The following is a 12,784-nucleotide window of genomic DNA, read 5'->3' as shown; positions in this document are numbered from 1 at the left end:
CTTCCACCCACTTGAAAACAACAGCCACTGCAACGCACGCCTCGTGTGACCAATTTAAAATGATGAAGGTCGACAAAAAACACTGATATTTTGAATTCCGGAAGACGGAGGGGGTTGTTTCGACATCGGCATGAAGTTCGTGGCTCAGGTCATCAAGAGTTCATTCTCTAGCGTTCTGGCAGGATCCGAGGGGCTGCCGGCTCCTCCCGGTGCAGCCCCAGGGGCCAGCCAGGTCCCTTCTCTGGGGAAAATGGGTCTGTGCTGCCGCCTCCCCGCCTTCTTCCTTCTCTCCCTCCTCTCTGCCCAGGATGGATTAAGTATGGAGGGGACGTCACAGTCAGTGCCTCCTTCTTGGAAGTTTGCCCCGTCGGGGGGAGCAGGCTTAGGGAGGTGGGAAGTTGGGGACACATTATTTTTAAGAGGTGGACCTCCCACATTTGAGCACCTTGCCCTGCATCACCTCCCCTGTCATCATGAGACAGGGGAATGAGTATAGGGGCTGTGTCAGAGGCTCGCTTATTTACTGAGCACCTACTGTGTACCTGTGCTTTGTGTCTTGCTGGGTGTGCAAAGTTGAACAGTAACACACTTCATCTTTGCAGGGAGGCTTGCTTGGTGTGAAAGACCATCACTGGTGAAGGTACAATTACACATGTGTTTAGGACTGCCCAGGGGACCCTGAGACTCCTGGAGAGGCACAACTGGGAGCAGAAGTTTAAACGTCTCTGAGCGAGTGACGTTTACTTTGAGAAAGGAAGGCTGGGGGAGGGGATGAGGATGTACGTTAAGAGGCATCTTCTTTGGGGCGCCTGGGTGGCTCAGTCGGCTGAGCGTCCAACTTCAGCTCAGGTCATGATCTCGCGGCTCGTGAGTTCCAGCCCCACGTCGGGATCTGTGTTGACAGCTCGGAGTCTGGAGCCTGCTTCGGGTTCTGTGTCTCCCTCTCTCTCTCTCTCTGCCTCTCTCCAGCTCACACTCTGTCTCTCTCTCTCTTTCTCAAAATAAATAAACATAATAATTAAAAAAAAAAAAGAGGAATCTTCTCCACCAACAGCATCTTTTGAACAGTTAGTAGGTACGTTCTGTTGAATTTTGTTTGTCTGAGCCAGAGTACATTTGGATGTGAGACTCTGATACCTATTTAAATTGCTTAAAGTAACAGGGAGATTTGTGAAAAGGGGGGATAAGAAAGAACCCAAGGGGCAAGAGTGTAGCTAAATCTTGCAGGGGATGGGTCGGGGGACAATCAGTGGCTTCCTCCCTCCCTCCCTTATATTGTCACTGCCTTTGGGGATGAAGTCCTGGCTCTCTACTTGGCCTTTTCTAACACCACCCAGAAGGGAGTTCTGAGCACCTTGCTAGAACCTGCCAAGAGTGGGGGTTTGGTCTTTGTTGTCAGGTGCTGGGTTGGGGTCGCAGCATTTTCCTGTGGTGTTGGCTGGAGTAAGGTGCCTATTGTCTAAAAATTTCTGTCCTGCTTGGCGTCTCCTGTCCTGATCATTTTGGTGAAGATAGCAGGCTTCTCTGGGAACTTTTGGTCTGCATGCCTTGATGTTTCTGGAGCCGTTGCTCTGGAAGCTGAAAGATTCTGCCATCACCTCTGCCAGGGTGAGTTCAGTATGGTGCCTGTTTCATCCCTCACTTCTTCTGACTCAAGGCCTTGTGTGGGAATGTTCGATTGGAGGCCAAGTCAACGTCTGCATCTTGGCGGCAAGGGATGCTGGGAAGACCAGGTCTGGACTTCTCTCTTATGGAGGTGAGGACATTTCCCACATATAGAAAGGGTTCCGGTTGGCCCAAAACATGACCGTCCACTACAGAGTTTATTTCAGCAGTGTACGTGAAAAAGCAGGTGAGGACCCAAACTGAGGAGGGGGGGAGAAGAGGTGGAGGGAGAAAATGTATTTGAATGTATTCGAGAGATAGCAAGGACATAGAATCCATTGAAGCTCATAGCAGATTGGGTATAAAGCATGAATAAGAAGGAAGAATCTCGTTACCGATCAAATATCTTTGCTTTTAAAGTAAAAGATGACTGTTATTGTGTGAGTGGCTGATAAAGAATCCAATTACCAATTCTTAATACTCTGTTGTTGGGAGTAACTTTCCTGGAGAAAAAGTATAGAACATAGAGTTCATCTATTTTTTCAGGATTACCCACCACTGTTGCTGGGCCTTTCCACAGCCCAGCTTTAGTCTTATGGGTGCTGCAAGCTAAGACCTTCAGAAACAAGCTCATCCGATCTCCAAGACCAGCAAAGGAGTAGACACACGCCTCCGAAGGGTATCTTTCCTTATGGCATCACAACACAAATCTTTTCTTGTGTTTATCATTATCGTGTCCCATCAGTTTTCAAAATTTATTTGGAAGATTTATCACGAAAACATATCTACATATGTTGTGGAGTAAACAACAACATAACAAGATAAAATTCCACATCATTACAAGGACGAAAGAATAAATACTGAGCAAGAGGGCAGGGCGGGTATGGAAACATTGTAAATGGAAACCTAGATGAAAAATGGCAGTGGAGGGGTCCCTGGGTGCTCAGTTAAGCGTCTGACTCTTGGTTTTGGCTCAGGTCACGATCTCACGGTTCATGGGATCAAGCCCCGTGTCAGGCTCTGTGCTGACAGTGTGGAGCCTTGGGATTCTCTGTCTCCCTCTCTCTCTGAATGGATTGTGTACCTGTGTTGCTATGGACTAAATTCGGTCTCCCTCCCCAGATTCATGTTGAAGCCTTAACTCCCAATGTGACTGTATTTGGAGGATAGGACCTTTCCAGAAAGTGATTAAGGTTAAATGAAGCCATACCATAGAGCCCTGAACTGACTGGGTTGGTTTCCTTGTTAAAAAAAAAGACACCAGAGAGCTCACTCTCTCTGCCATTGTGAGGATGCGGGGAGAAGACAGAGGCTGCACGGGAGGAAGGGGGCCTCACCAGAACTCGGCCCTGCAGGCACCCTGATGATGTCGCACTTCCAGCGTCCAGGACTGTGAGAAATAAATTGTTTATGCCACCTGGCCTCCGGTGCTTTGCTATGGCGGCCCGAGCTCAGATACGTGCGCTCTACATGTCTGGTCATCAAGAAAGAAAGCAAACTGCTCTCTCAGTTCTGAGCTCTGAGAGTCACCCTTACTCAGATAAGACACGTTGAACAATGTGCGAAAATTTGGTAGCAGTTTGTCAGAACACATAAAGATGACCTTAAAATGGTTCCTGACAAACAGCCGATGCTTGAAAGTTAAATTAGGGTTCTTTGAAGAGATGTGGGGACCCCGTCACATTATACAGACGCTGAGCTTCCCGGTGGGGGGACTTGGTGTCACAGTTAGCAGTGAGGTGGTGTCCATCAGCGTCCAGAAAGTGGCATTATTGGGGCGCCTGGGGGGCTCCGTCGGTTAAGCGGCCGACTTCGGCTCAGGTCATGATCTCGTGGTCCGTGAGTTCGAGCCCCACGTCGGGCTCTGTGCGGACAGCTCGGAGCCTGGAGCCTGTTTTAGATTCTGTGTCTCCCTCTCTCTGACCCTCCCCCGTTCATGCTCTGTCTTTCTCTGTCTCAAAAATAAATAAACGTTCTAAAAAAAATTAAAAAAAAAAAGAGAGAGTGGCATTATTTCTGGTCCATATTTTCTGTGCAGGAGCCCACAAGTTGGAACACTCTCGTGAGAGTATGCTGTGTGTATGTGAGAGGAGTCCACACGTGCCAAATGACAGAGAAAGGATGAACACAGAGTCAGAGAAATGTCTGATCAAGGTCACAGAAGGAGAAAACCCTTCAAGAGCCGGACAGGTGTGTGGAATGAGCCCAGTGGGTCCACACTTGGTCAAAAGAGGGTAGCGATGTTTTCAGAAGCCAATAGATTCCCTGCAAGAATATTCTGCTGTCACAAAGGATCTAAGGGCAGAAGTAATCCAGAGGACTCCCAGCTTGTGGGCCTCACAAGCCTCAAGACTGCTTCCCTCGTTTATCAGTGATCCCATTCAAATCATAGCCAACAATTCAAATGGAGACCGTTGGTGAGCGTCTAAGTGCAGCTAATGTCAAAACACGTCCACGAAGCAATTCTTCTTTAAAATAGTGACCACCCTAGGGGCGCCTTGGGGGGGGGGGCTCTGTCGGTTAAGCCTCTGACTCTTGGTTTAGGCTCAGGTCACCATCCCACGGTTTTGTGAGTTCAAGCCCCACACGGGGCTCCCCCCTGGCTGTGTGGCACCTGCTTGAGATTCTGTCTCTCACTCTCTCTGCACCCTCCCATCTCACTGTCTCTGTCTCTGTCAAATAAAATTAAAAAAAAAAAACTTAAAACAATACTTTATTAAAAAATAATAACTATAATAGGAAAAGATAGGATTCCGTAGGCAGAGAAGGAAAGATTAGGGCCTGGGGTCCCTGGGTGGGGAAGAACACCTATTTTGGAAGATGCTGGGAGTGCCTGACCACAGGAAGCCCCCTCAGGCATCAGGTTCCTCTTAAGAATGTAACAGATCCTAGCTGCTCACCCTCAGGTTTCCTTCAAGAATTTGACAAAAGACCTGAGTATGGCCGGAGGCTCCCCCTCATACTATGGAAACGAGCCAATCAGGATAGCTGATTGAGCTGTGTGGCGTCTAGAGCTATCCAGCCAATGAGGGTAGAACCTGAGCAGGAACCAAGGGGAAGGGATGAGGGAGGGTAGACCAGAACCTTATAAAACAAGGACCCTTGCCTGTAGTGTACGGACATTCCCTTTTGAATGTCCCCCCTCTGTAAAGAGAACTTTCCTACTATTCCTAGTTTTTTAAAAAAAATTTTTCTTTTTTACATTGAGACAGAGCCCAAGTGGGGGAGGGGCAGAGAGAGAGGGAGGCACAGAATCCGAAGCCGGCTCCAGGCTACGAGCTGTCCGCACAGAGCCCCACGCGGGGCTCGAACTCACAAACCGTGAGATCATGACCTGAGCCGAAGTCAGACGCCCAACCGACTGAGCCACCCAGGCGCCCCTGTGCTTCCTCTTCCGATCTTATATTCTACTAAACTTTTGCCTGCTGCTTATTTTATTTTGCATCCTCTTCTTCTTCGAAGTGGCGAGACGAGGAATCCCAGGTATGGAGGTAAAAAAAAAAAAAAAAAAAAAATCCTGCAACCTAATGACCCCATCAGGACTTTCTCCCAAGAGTTTGGAGGCTGGCTATCCTTCCCACTGCTGCAGAGTGCAACTGTTTTCTTTCTTGTCGTTTGCTTGGGGCCTGATTTCCAGCCGCGTGTCCTTCAGAGGGGTTTCTCAGTGGGTTAACCACACCCTCCCCGGAAGTGCTTGGTCAGGATATTTGTCGCTTCTTTGCAGCCATGGAAATGCACACAGGGATTGAAAGGCCCACTTTATGCAACGTTGCTCAAAGGATTTGAGGATTCCATTACTGCACAAATCCTTTAATTAAAGCTGGTTCCTCCAGGCCCCTGTTGCCCGGGCCCAATCCACAGCGTCCCTGGCGACCTTGGGCGGGTTGATTAATTGAGGAGCTGGCAGTGCCACCATTCCTTCAAAGATCCCACGATATATCTGTTAAAACAGAAATGCCTCCGGACACCATATGGTCCTGAGTTTGCAGTGGCTCTTAAAATTTATCTGCCACGTCTCCCCCGTGTGACTAACGCCGGCTGCCTTCTACTCGCTAGCTGATTTGACCCATCGCCCTGCCTCTCAGAGGCAGAGAACTTGCCAGCAAGGAGGTATTTGGGGAAAACTCAAGAGGGCGTTTTTTTTGCAATCTGGCAATAAGAAGAACATTCTCCGCTGGGCCCGAGTCACTGTTGATATCAAAGTGGCCAGAGTTTTGCAAAATCTCTCTGCCTCGGCTTCTCAGGGAGGCAGCGATAAGCAATTATATCTGGGAAGTAACCAACATCTCCATTCTGCTGAGGAGAAGAGCCAGGGGAAGGGAAACTGTGTAGCATAGAAAAATCAGGTGGGAGCCTTTCTTCATGGCAACTCTTAAGGGTGACCGTAAATGCTTCCTCTTTATAATTCTGGGTATTCTTTTTTTTTTTTTTGCCTTTGCCAGTGCCCTGAGGATAACACTCTAGTAAAACTGAGCTCTGAGGCATCTTTTCAGAAACCTGAGAAATGAGAGAATTTAACCAAAGGCGAACTTAAAAAATTTTTTTAACGTTTATTTATTTTTGAAAGAGAGAGACAGAGACACAGAGAGACAGAGAGTGAGCTGAGGACGGGCAGAGAGAGAGGGAGACACAGAATCCAGAGCAGGTTTCAGGCTCTGAGCTGTCTGCACAGAGCCAGACGCAGGGCTGGAACTCCTGAACCACGAGATCATGACCTGAGCTGAAGTCGGATACTTAACCGATTGAGCCACCCGGGTGCCCCAAACTTCTAAAGTTGTCTAAAGGAGAGTGGCTTCTGCGACGTTTGTCCATCTGCGTGCAATGCCATCATCGCGGATCTGGGCGTGCCTGTTTGAGAGAAGGAGCTTGCTAGAATCTGTGTAACAGACGAAGAATTCAAAGTAGCCGAGGCAATCCTGGAGGAAAGAGGTAGGGAGGCCAGAGAGGGGAGGAAGAGGGAGGAGGCTGTCAAGGAGACAGAAGCCTGTGAAGCTGGGTTCTGACTCCTGTCTGGGAACCATATCCCTCCACCAGAAGATCCCACCCATCGGGGTGCTTTAAAATGTTTTTAAGTTGTTTAAAAGTGTGTTTGTTTGCTTAGAGAGAGCAAGCGGGGGAGGGACAGAGGGAGAGGCAGAGGGAGAGAATCCCAAGCCAGCAGGCTCCGAACTATCGGCGCAGAACCCGAGGCAGGGCTGGAATTCACAAACCTCGAGATCACGACCTGAGCTGAAGTCGGTTGCTTAACCGACTGAGCCGCCCAGACATCCCAGAAGTAGGTTTCTTCTAAATGGAGGCAAACATTTATCGGAATCCTCGCTGCAAGGGATGCAGATGGCTAGTGTTTGAGACCTTCATCTGTGGCGCAGGAGGAAAAGCAGTTACTGGGTTGAATAACAAGTACCGGAAACGTCTTTGGCGTATAGACAACGGCATCCACACGTGTACTCGTCTGTCCACGAAGACCTGCGCATTTACGTGCGTAGAAGTGAGGAGATTCAATACGTGGATTCAGAGGAGTATGTTTGGCTGGTAAGACTTACAAGAGATACGGTGAGAATACGATGGACCGTAATCTGGCAACCCCCCAAAGGAAGGGAGTCTGGCGGGGGCGGGGAGGGGGGCGGCCGGAGGCTGGCTGTGTAGGATAGTGGCCTCAGCTAAGTATGGATGGTGCCAGCTTCTCTCCTGGTCACCCTGGGAAGAGGACCCCTGGCCTCATGCTAACCACGTGATCGGAAGCAAACCCACACGCAGCTAAAGTGCGCGGGAAAGGTGGGAGGAGTCGAGAGCAAGTTGAGCGACTCGCTCAAGACACGGGGTGGCGAGCTGGGCCTTGCACGTGGCTGTTGCTTCTCCCTCGGGCCTGATCAAAGCTAAAGGAGCCACGTGTCACTGCCTCCCACGGCGCCTTGCCCACCTTATCTGTTGTCGCAGCTGCGTCCAAGCGTCTGTGGACTAAAGGCTAGCAGAGCGTCTCGTCCCGGTGGGTTTGCGAGGGTGACGCGAGCTTTGACTGCCCTCCACTCGCCCTGCTGCCGTTCACGAGGGAAAGGGTGGCTCTGAGGGCAGCGTGGGCCCAACTTCCGTCTCCTGTGGATTCCCATGGATTGGAAGCCAATCTCGTGAACAGGCGGGGGGACAGAATTATAGACACCAGCTGTGTCACTCTCCCACCCGCCCGTTCAGTATGCTCCCTGGGGAAGAGGAGGGCCCTTGCCCTGCCTGCGCGTAGACGTTCAGGCTGCTCCAGTTCATCACCGGCCACGCTTAGACAATAAAACATCCTCCGGTCACTTGCAGTCAAAAGCACAGAGTCACTTTTAGTAATTTAAAAATGCTCAGCCCCACGGAGGGGAATGATTACTCTCACGTTTTCAGGTAAGGGAAGGAAATTGAAGTTTGGAGGGAATCCCTGCTCCAATAAAAGTCTCACGGGTAGAAAGCGAGAAAGCTAGGATTTAAACCCGGACCCTCCCCCCCCCTCCCGTCTCTACCAGGAGCATCCAAAACGATCCCCTCTCTCTCCTTTCTTTCTAACCGGTTTTATCTGTGATAAGCGAAGGGTTGAAACCCAGTTACATCCCAGTCTCTTAGCATGTCTCACGTAGGTGGTGTTCATAGCGGCAGAACTCTCAGATCACACTGGAAAGGACCGTTTACCATTCTGTCCTACCGGGAAGAGAAGAGAATTGTTTACAAGCGGGGCTTCTTAACCTGCGCTCCGTGAATGATCTCCTGGTGGGAAGATAAGTATCTTCTCTCAGGCTTTTTTTTTTTTTTTTCTCAGTGTGCGTCACTTTGTAAATTATCTTTGTGGAATAATATGTTCCTTCTAAATGTAAAAATATTTTCGGTGTGTGGTTTTACTGCAAACAAACGTAGGACGGCAAAGATGTTGTACATGGTTAGTGATAGACACACTAGTGATTACCCCAACTTCCTTTTGAAAAGAGGAGCTTCCCGTGGATGGGGGTGGATGACGGTACTCTGTCGTTGTGAATGTGCACACCTGCCTTGTTTACATTAGTCCTAGCTTAGGTTGCAAAATGCAAGGAGAAGAAATGATGTACAAATGTATATATACCTTGTTCTTTGACATTTACCAATGCACATGAAAAGGACCTTCCCCCTCCACTCCCCCCAAAAGCCCCAGTGTTTCTTATGTGGCAAAATTATGTCAGTCTATCCTCATAATACATTGGACAATGCAAACATTTTACATGAGGCTTGCTTTTAAAAGGCTTTTAAACTTCTGCTGTCTTGACACGAAATCCTTTTGTTAAATATCGCACACAATTGTTTATTCACCCTTCAAGTAAAGAAAGCCATATATAGTTAGAGTGATCTGGGTAAGTCCTTATTCCATGGAGTTGATCTAGTTTATTCGAGACTTGGAGCAGATGAAGAAAATTGAAGTAATACCTCTGTCAAATGGCAACGCTGCTCTGGAATTGTTGACATTTCTTTTAATGTGATGTCCTGCGAGGATTTGTTGTTTGGAGCCACTGCAGCCATTTTGTGACCACGAGGGGGAGGCCAAGAGAATTGCAGAGAAGCTGACCCAGAATTGTGCCATTGTTGAATTGCTAAATTAACACTGGATCTCCCTATCTTTAGATTCCTTGGGCAAAAACACATTCTTGGGATTGAAACCTCCTTAGTTAGATATTTTGTTACTTGCCTTCCATAAAGGATCTGTGATTTAAGCCTGTCTTGAGAATGCTGTTGCATCTTAGCACAAGTCTTTTCTCCTTGGCAAAAAGCTTCAGGGGTACTGATTCTTTTGTGACTTAGCACTGAATATTTTCCAAAGGAAAAGTCAAACTGATTAGATATCAAAGGTAACACTCACGGACCACGTCAAACTGTATATTACAGTTTCACCTTTTATTTCACGGCAAACACCATTATGTTTTTCATTTTATTTTATTTTTTAAAATAAACAAATTTTATTTTAAAATGAAATATCATTCTAAGTAATAACGGCCTGAGGTTAAATTTAAAAATTTAGAAAATATTTCAAAACTTTAAAAAACAGTATTGTGAAACAAGGAAACAAAGTAGACCTAGTTCTAGTTATGTTTCCACATGGGCTCAAGGACACTCTAGCATTTCAAAATAACTGTTGAATGACAATGAGACTGCGGAGATCATAGCAGGTGTAACTGTTGACAGTTGGTAAGAACAGACTATAAATCCCAAGGAAAGAATTAACCCTTGAAAACACAAAATTTGTCACTTAAACCTACTACTTTAGAAAATTCTGGAAAACATACAGATGCATAGGAACATATTCTAGTAACTATTGGAGCCATGATGTTATCACAGCTCATACAGCCTTGGGAAAAGCCTACTGTGTACTCATAGAAGAATGGAATTGAAAAAGAAAAATCCCGTCTTAGTATTATAATCATAATCATTTTGACCTTTCCAGACCTTCCTGCAGGAACCCAGTGCTGGAGTGAGCGCCTTAGGACTCAGACTAGAGCTTAAACCCTAGATGTTCTCCAACCCCGCGGCTTTAAATACATGCGCTGATGACTTTAAATTTGTGTCTCCAACTTTGACTTGTCCGCTTGCCTACTCAACATTTTCACCCATATATATACTAGACATCTCAGAATTGACATGTCCCAAATAGAACTTTCGACTTCCCCTAAATATGCCCATCTCCAGGTCATTCTCAATGCATGTACCACCTGTATGATTGTGCAGGTCAGAAATCACAGTACATATCCAATATGTGTCCTTGTCCCTCAACCCTTATATCATTCCATGGGGAGGTCCACAGGGTTTAGCTTCACAACACAGTTCAAATCCACTGGCTCCTCCCCACCCATCCCTACACTTACCTTTGGTACCAGATATCATCTTGTTTCTCCTGGGCCATAGTAGCAGCCTCCTAATTATCATTGTTGACAAAGTTTTGTGCTACTGTAATCCGACTTTAGCCATTGCAGCTACAGTGATCCCTTAAAAATTCAAATTAGATTTTGTCATTCTTCTACCTAAACCTGCTCTGGTTTTAGTGTTAGTTTCCCAAAGACCCTTCATGATTGGACACTTGCCTCTTCTACTCCAACCGCATGCGGACCGCTCAGCTCCCTCTTTATTATGCTCTAGTTTCCCACCGTTAGGTTTTTTTTAGTTGAAATGTACTTGTGAGCAGATTTAGGATTGAGTTTTGTGCCACTGCACTTTTTCTTCTTGGAAATCATCCCTCATTTTTGAATAATCAAATTAAAGTAAGAAACATGATTTAAAAAAAAACAAAACAAAACAAAAACGGGGCGCCTGGGTGGCGCAGTCGGTTAAGCGTCCGACTTCAGCTCAGGTCACGATCTCGCGGTCCGTGAGTTCGAGCCCCGCGTCGGGCTCTGGGCTGATGGCTCGGAGCCTGGAGCCTGTTACCGATTCTGTGTCTCCCTCTCTCTCTGCCCCTCCCCCGTTCATGCTCTGTCTCTCTCTGTCCCAAAAATAAATAAAAACGTTGAAAAAAAAATTAAAAAAAACAAACAAACAAACAAACAAACAAAACTTCGAACATGGAATGCCTGGGTGGCTCAGTGGGTTAAGGGTCTGATTTTTGATTTCGGCTCAGGTTGTGATCTCACAGTTTGAGAGACTGAGCCCCGCATATCGGGCTCTGTGCTGACCCCGTGGAGCCTGCTTGGGATGCTCTCCCTCTCTCCCTGTCCCTCCCCCCACTCACGGTGTCTCTGTCTCTCTCAAAATTAAATACATAAAAAAGAATTTGAGTTGATTATGGACAAGAGGTTATATTCAAAGCCTCAACTTTTGCTAGATTTCTACCTAATTTTTTTTTTCAACGTTTATTTATTTTTGGGACAGAGAGAGACAGAGCATGAATGGGGGAGGGGCAGAGAGAGAGGGAGTCACAGAATCGGAAACAGGCTCCAGGATCTGAGCCATCAGCCCAGAGCCCGACGCGGGGCTCGAACTCACGGACCACGAGATCGTGACCTGGCTGAAGTCGGACACTTAACCGACCGTGCCACCCAGGCGCCCCGATTTCTACCTAATTTTTATTACAGATGGACATTTGCTAGGTCCACGTTCCTGTATGTTGCTCCATTCCTATGCCTCTATAAGCCCTATGCTGCGGTAGCTTAATCCATCTCACCCTGTTGATTTCAGGAGTGGCCACATGACTTGCTTTAGTCAATGAAACGTGAGTGGCATTAATATGCATCACCTCCAGGCAGAAACTTTCAGAGTCAGCCTATGATTCGTCCTGCTCCCTTTGCTCCCCGCTCTGTGATCTTGCAATCGTGGAATCAGACAGAGCTTCTGTCAGGGACCTGTCAGGTTTCTGAGTGGTCACAATGAGTAGGGCTCCTTTGTCAACCCGTGACGGGCATGAGGTGCGAGTGAGAAATGAACCTGGTGGTCCTCAGCTGCTGAGGTTTTCAGATGGTCTAGCCTATCCTGATGGAGCTAGTGTCCCTTTCTGTCCTTCAGCCTAACGAGCTGGTCAGGGACTCACGGCCTCAGCGCAGAATTGAGGAAACTGAAGCTCCAAGAAGGTGAAGCACCCAGTGCAGGGTCCCCCCCGGTTTCCACTCCAAACCTCTCCCTCTTTCCACTACAGCAACTGTCTCTCACTGAAATGCCACTGGCTAAGGTCATTTTGGGAGAGAGAGAGGCTTTTAGATCTTAAAAAAAAAAAATAAATAACCTTTGCTAATGACCTGGTAATTGTTTTTATAGCTTCCCAATGAAGTGTGAAGTGTTCTAAGAGACAACACAGGACAATTTCCTCTGATGGCGAAGTTTTCCGAAGAGTGATTGCTTCACTCTTTCTGGGCTTTTGCTGCTCTGACTTCGGAGTGATATTGAACGGACGCGGAGCTCTAGGTCTGGCATCTTTGAAGACACTGCAGAGGTTGGGAGGCATGTTGGCTCAACCTTGTCTTCAGTTTAAAGCATTTTTTTAAATGTCCTTCTTTTTAAAAAATGGTCGCATAATAACATATGAACAAATAATAAACAGCTGCCATTGATCAAGCACTTACCCTGTGCCAAGGCTGGGCTCTTGACTTAAAGTCACCGTCCTCTCCGACCAGGGCCCAGGGCAGTGCCCGGCACATGGTGAGGGCTCCAGAAATATCTCTGTAATGAATGAATTATCCACAGCAAACATTTGTCGGACCTG

The 12,784-nt window shown here is 47.3% G+C and overlaps 1 long non-coding RNA gene across 1 annotated transcript; it reads left to right on the top strand.

The window, feature by feature from the left end:
- The first annotated feature begins 5,174 nt into the window (after nt 1–5,174).
- Nucleotides 5,175–12,650, top strand: LOC111560200. The gene is made up of 3 exons (XR_002741932.2): nt 5,175–5,951; nt 6,048–7,137; nt 12,340–12,650. It is a non-coding gene; the product is annotated as an uncharacterized LOC111560200 (long non-coding RNA).
- The last annotated feature ends 134 nt before the right edge of the window (nt 12,651–12,784 follow it).

Source organism: Felis catus, chromosome B1, assembly GCF_018350175.1.
Source record: "Felis catus isolate Fca126 chromosome B1, F.catus_Fca126_mat1.0, whole genome shotgun sequence".
Classification (NCBI taxonomy): Eukaryota; Metazoa; Chordata; class Mammalia; order Carnivora; family Felidae; genus Felis; species Felis catus.
The sequence above is the reverse complement of the archived record's forward strand: the minus strand, read 5'-3'. Positions and strand labels throughout refer to the sequence as shown.